Genomic DNA, 7,500 nt, shown 5'->3' on the forward strand with positions numbered 1-7,500 from the left:
TGAATAGTTGATGCCCCAGAGTCACCTAATGAGGACTAAATGTGAGCAGTGACTGGGACTGCATGAGCAAAACTGTTGGACTTCATGGGTCTTATTGAGATGTTGTAGGAATGGGCTTATGTTTCCTCGTGCAAAAACAGATATGAAATTATTAAGATCTGGCTGAATTACTGGGATAAATAAAGGAGAAAAAAGTAATAGTAACCGAAATTCAAGCAATTATAATAATGTTGTGACCCTGCAAAAATATTAAATAAAAAAAAATAAAATAAAAACTTTATTTGTATAGCACCTTTCATACAAGAATTGCAGCTCAAAGTACTTCACAATAAAAAGAAGAACATTTGAAAACACATTAAATAAAACATTAAAAAGAATAAAACACAGCACAGGGTGGAATTAAAAAGAAAAGGCTAAAAAATGAAATAAAATTTGAAATAAAACAAAAGATGCAAATAAAACAATAAAAGACAACAGTGTGGAATAAAATAGGAGCTAGTTAAAGGCTAGAGTGAAAAGGTGGGTCTTTAATCTTCTTTTAAAGATGTCTAGTGAGCTGGCTTCCCTGATGTCTAATGGTAGTGTGTTCCAAAGCTTAGTTGCGTAAGTAATAAAGGCGGCATCCCCAATTTTCTTTCGAAAATTGGGGGAAAATAAACATATTTGGTGAGTTGATTACGATTATCACGATATCAAATGACTGTGACATGTCCTACAGTTATAGACGTAAAAATTATAGCGAAATCTGTGAGTTATCTAATGTTGTTGGTGTGATGTCAACATGAGTATCAGCAGATCATTTTCCCTTTCTATTTTTGCTGAGTACTGCGCGCTTCATGCTGAGATAATAGGCTCCACGCCGAAACTCTAGCTGACGCGCCGCTTCAGCGAGGCTCGTGTCATGCCTGAGACACGATGCTCATGCAAGCTGTGTGGCTGCGCTCTGTTAATACGGGTGCCGAAATGAAAATCAAGAGGCCCCGCGGTGCACATGCACTGCTCAGGTAGACAGTGCGGCCAAGCCCTTAAGTGTGAGTTAAAGGGCGCTAAGTCATATTTCTCATTTTAGTTCCAAGCTGAAATGTGTAAAATAAAATAAAACAAACTAGACTGATTTTGCCAAGCTGTCACTGAGGCTGTTGTAAATTTTCTGGTCTGGTCTCGGCTGGCCTTGCAGCTAACCCTTTATATAAACAGAGCTGTATACACTTCTAAAAAAACACTATGAATAGATCCAACCATGCTGTACTATAACCCCTTATTCCCACTCAAAACACACACAGACCCACACACTACAGCTTATAGAGTTATAACACAAACACAAACACACAGTGGTGATACAGGAAGACAAAGACGGTCTATTGACTTGCTCCCGTTAGCAGCCAACATAAATCTGCCATACTGCTCTGCGCATGTTAATCGACTGCTTTTAGAGTTGCATTATTTACCTAGTGAACGCCAGACAGAGAGGAGCAAACAAGCTATTACACTATCTAAGTTTACATCACATTATGTTTCACAGCACTTAGACTGTATGCTGGTGAATAACTGCTTAGTAAACAAACAAGATGGAAGGGAAGACCACGCAAACACCCACAGAGAGAGAGAGAGAGAGAGAGAGAGAGAGAGAGAGAGAGATGGAGAGAAAGAGAGAAAGAGAGAGAACCAGATACAAAAAGAGGGAAAAAAAAGAGAGAGTGACAGAGGTTAATATATGAGAACAGCTAGTGCAGCAAAGCTATGGCCATCATTACCATAGAGTCATGCAGTTTCATCATGCCATATGAAAATACAATTACTGAACATCTCAGTTTAATTCCCCTCAAATTTCTCTGTCACAGCAACCCTAACACTGTGTGACTGTGCGCCAAATTCAAGAGGTTAATCGATGAGGAAGGTAAAGCCCTGCATGGCATTTTAATGAGGTACCACACCAAACTCTCGCGGCCTTGCAAAAAAAACTGATATCCTATTCAAGGGGTGGACCCGTACATCAATCCACCACCACATGCTGCAGAATAAAGTGGCTGAGTATTACCTTAAGGTTAAAAGCAAGCGGAACGCCTTCTTGACTTAGAGCTTACCTTAATGGATTCACAGGAGTATAGCAATTACATGTCATTTTCATACTTTGAAAATGGTAAAAGACAGTTGCTGCGCTGTTTTGACTGCTTTCAAGCTCAGCTACCTAAAAAAAAAAAAAAAACAAGAGGAGTGTGCCTGTGTCCAAAGTCCCAAGAGGCAAGGGAAACCTGTTAACACACATGCAAGCCCACACAGAGGCATGTAAACACACATGCAATCACACAAACACACACACCACACACACACACAGACCCACACTTGCATACACACTTCATTCTTCTGGTTCTGTTCAAGAGGAGGGGCAGGGAAGCCCCATCTATCAACGCTCAATGCATTTAGAGTAAACTGCTTCAGATGAAAGAGAGAGCTGAAAGACAAATGGAAAGAGGGATGGGAGGGGAAAAGAGAGGAGGAAGGGGTTCAGACTTGGAACAAGACGCTGGGTTCATAGAGAGGTGGAGAGAGAAGAGCAAGAGAGGGAAAAAAGCAGAGAAATGGAGAGTGGGAACTATGTGAAAGTGGGGTGGACTGGGGTGAGCAACTATGAGAAGAAAATTGAAAGGAGAAGAAAATTGAAAAGGGAATGGAAAAAAAAAATCGCACATGGTGTAAGCTCACAGATGGACAGACAGATGGACAAAACATCTAACTGCACAAACTTATTCCCTCTCGTGCACAACAACACAATCACAACACACTGGAAGATGTGGCATCGTTGTCACAGTTCTCCCTCCAGCACCGCGTTAAGAAACTCTGCTTGGGTTCCTCTAAAAGCAGGCCAGATTACTTGCCCAAATATGCTCTTTTTCTTTCTCATGATCAGAAACACACAAACACACACACACACGCACATAAAAATACTGACACACACACTCTCCTGCCTAGCTGTCTCACTGGATCTTGTATTCAAACAGATGTACACAGGGCGCCGGGGATTGACGACATGGGGGATCGGCGACAGAAAGAGGCACAGAGAAAGAGAGTGAAAGAAGAGAATTACCATACGCAAAGAACAGAGGTCCCAAGGTCTCTCTTTTAGTCTCTGGATAAAGCAGGTGGGCTGCCAGGGACAAGATAAGCTCAGGTAGATACACACAAACACACAAGGACACGCATACAGATGCACATGAATACACAAATCATGCACACTTACAACCATGCACAAACACACATATACAAAGATGAAGAGAGAGAGAGAGAGAGAGAGGGAGAGGGTGAGCAGAGACCGGGAGAGAGAGGTATCGCTGTCCATCCCGGTGTGTTGAACGTACAGTACGGGCCACTAGCTGTGTATGGGTCAGTCAGTAAGGATGACAGTGGTGGGGTAGAGATCTGATTAGGACTGGGAGAGAGGCTTAGCAGGCTTTCTCATCCGGATCAGCTTTCAAACGACTGCTATAGTGGTACTTCTATTTTTCGGCTGAGGAGTTAGATGAACTGTGACCTCACCATCCGTGCGCCAATTAGACCCCTAGGTGGTCCCATTCTTTTATTTTGTTACAGCATGTCCACAGCGTGAGCGGTTTAAATGAAGGAGCTGTTGTGGCCTCTTGTGACTTTAATGTAACACAGTCATTTCAGACATGGCATTGTGCCAACTCACTGAACCAAAATGGGGGAGAAAGATTTCGTTTTCAGCAATTATTTCCTCTGATAATTCACGATTAATATCATTTCAAAAAAAAAAGAAAAAAAAATGGATTCACCCGTTTACATCCTGGACGTTGGAGAAGCTTGTCTTTCCTTGCCTTGAACTTTGAAGAGAAATATGTATTCCACTTGAGAGTTTTATTTGATTTCTACAAACTCAACCACCAACGCAAACTGTTCCTGCAACCCACCATCTCTGAGTCAGACTATCACCAACTTAACCATCAGGAAATCTGAATGTATGAATAATAAATGTGTTGGAAAAGGTCTACCACTGTCTGTGCAGCCGTGGAAGACTTTACAGAGTGGTAGCGATAAGTAGGCACTCTGTAGATTAAGGGTTCTTAAACAATGGGTCAGGACCCAGAATTGCTCATCTTGTGGGTCCTCATACGACAAGACAAACAGAATCATTTTAATAGGTTTGGGACCTAGGGCAAAACGACTTTTACCCTATGTGGGGCCCTGATTAAACAAAACAAAACACAACAAAAAGTCCCACAATTACACTGTATAGCTAATACCTATACATTATCCTCACATCCAGTCATACACAAAAAGGTGAACAATAGATGAATCACACCTACAGGAAGCTTCTGAAAATCTGTTTTGCAGGAAAAGGCTGCTTTTCTTGAAAAAGTGGGGGTGTTGAAATTGGATAAATTAAGATATGGAATTAGAGCGACACAAAGCATAAATGAAACACTTGACAATCAAACACAAAACTATAATGACTACTGCAGCCAAACAATGACAAAAAACAGCTTTTTATGACCACTGTACCCCTTCATGCCAGTGCTGACAAAGCACAACAGGAATAACTTAAGACACAAGAGACAACATTAAGAGACACATATTTCTGTGTAATGTATGATGTGGTAAAATTTCATGTAACAACGCCCACCTCTTAGAGCTAGAGGTCTATAAAAACATGTTTGAGAAAGCAGGATACCTGCACTTGGTGGAGCACAAGGTCTGAGGAAAGCTTCTTACGGACATCCCTGGAAGAGATAATTCTGGATTCTTTTTCTAATGAGGTAAAACAAGGTTTCCACTGTTACAACTTTACATACCTAGCCAGCTAAATTACAATGACCTGGTTAAAAATGCATGAAAAATTTTGAATTGAGACTTAATTGTCTTTTGCCAGAAGTGCGCTCATTACACCAGCTAAAGATGACAAAGGCTCTACAGTTTCTCACCTTAAAAAACTCAACAAAGATGAAACGGCGCATATGCAATGTTATTAGTCTGTCCTCTCATGTCAATAGTGGTAGAACAGGTACCTTCACTGAACGCCAAAGGAATCTCTGCCACATATTTGAGATAATTATCTTCTCACAATTGTATAACACTACAAAGAAGCTGACAATGGCAGTCAGTAAGATCTATTTCTATACTGCGTTGAATATATCTGTCACTGCGAACGAGTTCAGCTGTTTTGTTGATATTCGACATTTAATAGCAACACATATTACACTGATAATGGGGAATGCAGCAGTACTCATTTCAGATAATCATAATTTCTAACTGACCCAAATTTTAACTTTGATATGTCATGACTGATGGTCCAGCTGACATTAAGAATAAAAAAAAATTGAGGTGTGTTTCTCTGTCTGCTCTGAACTGCTGTAATTAAATCTATACCCAACATCTCCTGCTCTTTAGGAATTTTAATCATCGATCGCATTCTTCCTCATCTTTCACTGTTGACTGTTTGGGTCCGCTGAAAAGTTTTTGCTGTGACAGTTTCCTTGATTCTTCATACAAACTCTCAATAGTCTGGATGCTTTCAATAACCCTGAGAGTCACCACCCTTTTCTCGCATTCTGTTTTGGTTGAACTCCTCCAGACTCTTGGCATAAATAAGAAGTATGGCTACGTGACATTAAATATTGTGACCATGGAATAATAAAGCCACGTACAGTTTCCAATTATGTGAAAGAAAAGGTATGTCTGACTTTGTGAGTGTGTGCGCACATTTGTCTGTGGTATTGAAGTGGAGGGGGGTACTTGAAATATTGAAACCATTTACTTCCCCCACAGCCGCCCAAGGTTCCTATTCCTTCAGCTGAGTCTCCATATCCACATCTGTCTGTCTCCGCTTATTCCTTTTGTTCACTAACATTTCTTTGTTTTGCTCTCTTTTCACAGTAAGAGTGCTTTCACAGCTTCTGTTCTTTAATTTTCTGCCTCTTTAGAAATCTTACTGTTGCTGCGTGGGTGTGTATTATGGTGTTGGTGAATATGTATGTGCCTCTGTGTGAGTGTTTGAGGGAGTATGTATATGCGTGTGTGTGTGGCTGTGACACTGTCAGGTAGAGAAAGATAAAAATGCCAGGAAGGTAAGAAAAGACAACATGTACAAAGGTTAGTGGCATATAGAAAACAGTTTGCGGAATGACATAGGGAGAGAGCAAATCTGAGAAGAATGCAGAGGATTATTGCATATATATATATAGGAAACTAGGGCATCATCTATTACCATTTTCAAGCATGAAAAATCTTGAGAGGCATTGAAATGCAAGCTAAAAACTTATGTAATATGTGAAACATGCATGCCAAATGTTTTACAAGACTCTACACTGCCTTAATTACAGCTGAAATGTTATTTGCGCAAATATGTTAGCATGTTGTTTGATGAATGAGGCTCAGAGAGAAAAGGTTAGGGAGATGTTTTGCTGAAAAGCACTAATGGGGCTTTCAGTAGGATCATTACACCAAAAAAAAAAAAAAAAAAGATATCCCTCACTTTTCCCTTTTGTTTCTTCTCCCTCACAAAATTATCTCAAATAAGAAAAAAAAAAAAAAAAACATCTGCACCAGAGTAAAATTACATGTTGCCTAGCTCTCCAATTCTCTCATCTACGTCAGCCTTGCTGTCTCTCTCTGTCCATCCACAAAACTCCTATAAAAATCGCACAGGAAGAGAACGCCAGGGGAAAAACAGAACACTCAAATGTAAGAGCCTTGTGGACATCTCAAATGCACTCAGAGAGGCCATTAATAAAAATAATTAGCACAGGAGATGGGCGGAAAAAATACGAGGGTCGGCTTGGCAGATCTGAAATCTCATTTCTGTTATTTAATTTATCAGAGACTGAAGCAGGAAATCCACCAATCATTCTGTTAGAGCATGGAGCTCCCACAACAGGCATCTCTATCCTGGAAGGACATAAACACATACACGCACGCGCACGCACGCACGCGCGCGCGCACACACACACACACACACACACACACACACACACACACACACACAAACCTCACTGTCGTCCAGAGAGAGCCAGAGGGGTCATTAGTGAAGGAAGAAGATCAGATATCACCAATTCATCTTGGTCAAAATGGTCAGAAAGAGAGGGGAATATGTGGGGGGTGGCTGTGCACATTTGTAGTTTAATGTACTATTGTGATCTCAAAGTCATTAATCAAACACCACAGTGCAGTTGCAGGGAACACACACATGCAAAACACAATATCACACACACACACATGCATTCCGCATGCAGATTATTGTCACTGTAACTCATAGAGGGTGGCAGCAAATGGCAATTTGTGTATTTACTCTACAGATTCACCTACAAACACACACAAAAACAATGACAGGCTGGGAGATCACTGAGGCCTCCACTGTGTGGCAAATACATAATGACATAGTGAGACTCTCCTTAGGGAATGCAGAGACAATGATTACAACTCATACAATGATTTTGGTTCTCTATCTGTAATCACTACAGGTGCCAGTATAGTGAAACTATTACAGCA

At 40.7% G+C, this 7,500-nt stretch overlaps 1 protein-coding gene across 2 annotated transcripts in view; it reads right to left on the minus strand.

Annotated features, from left to right (window-relative positions):
* Positions 1 to 7,500, minus strand: part of fbxl17 (F-box and leucine-rich repeat protein 17) — a 245,206-nt gene that overhangs the window by 68,712 nt on the left and 168,994 nt on the right. The window lies entirely within an intron of this gene.

This window comes from Myripristis murdjan, chromosome 9 (assembly GCF_902150065.1).
Source record: "Myripristis murdjan chromosome 9, fMyrMur1.1, whole genome shotgun sequence".
NCBI lineage: Eukaryota > Metazoa > Chordata > Actinopteri > Holocentriformes > Holocentridae > Myripristis > Myripristis murdjan.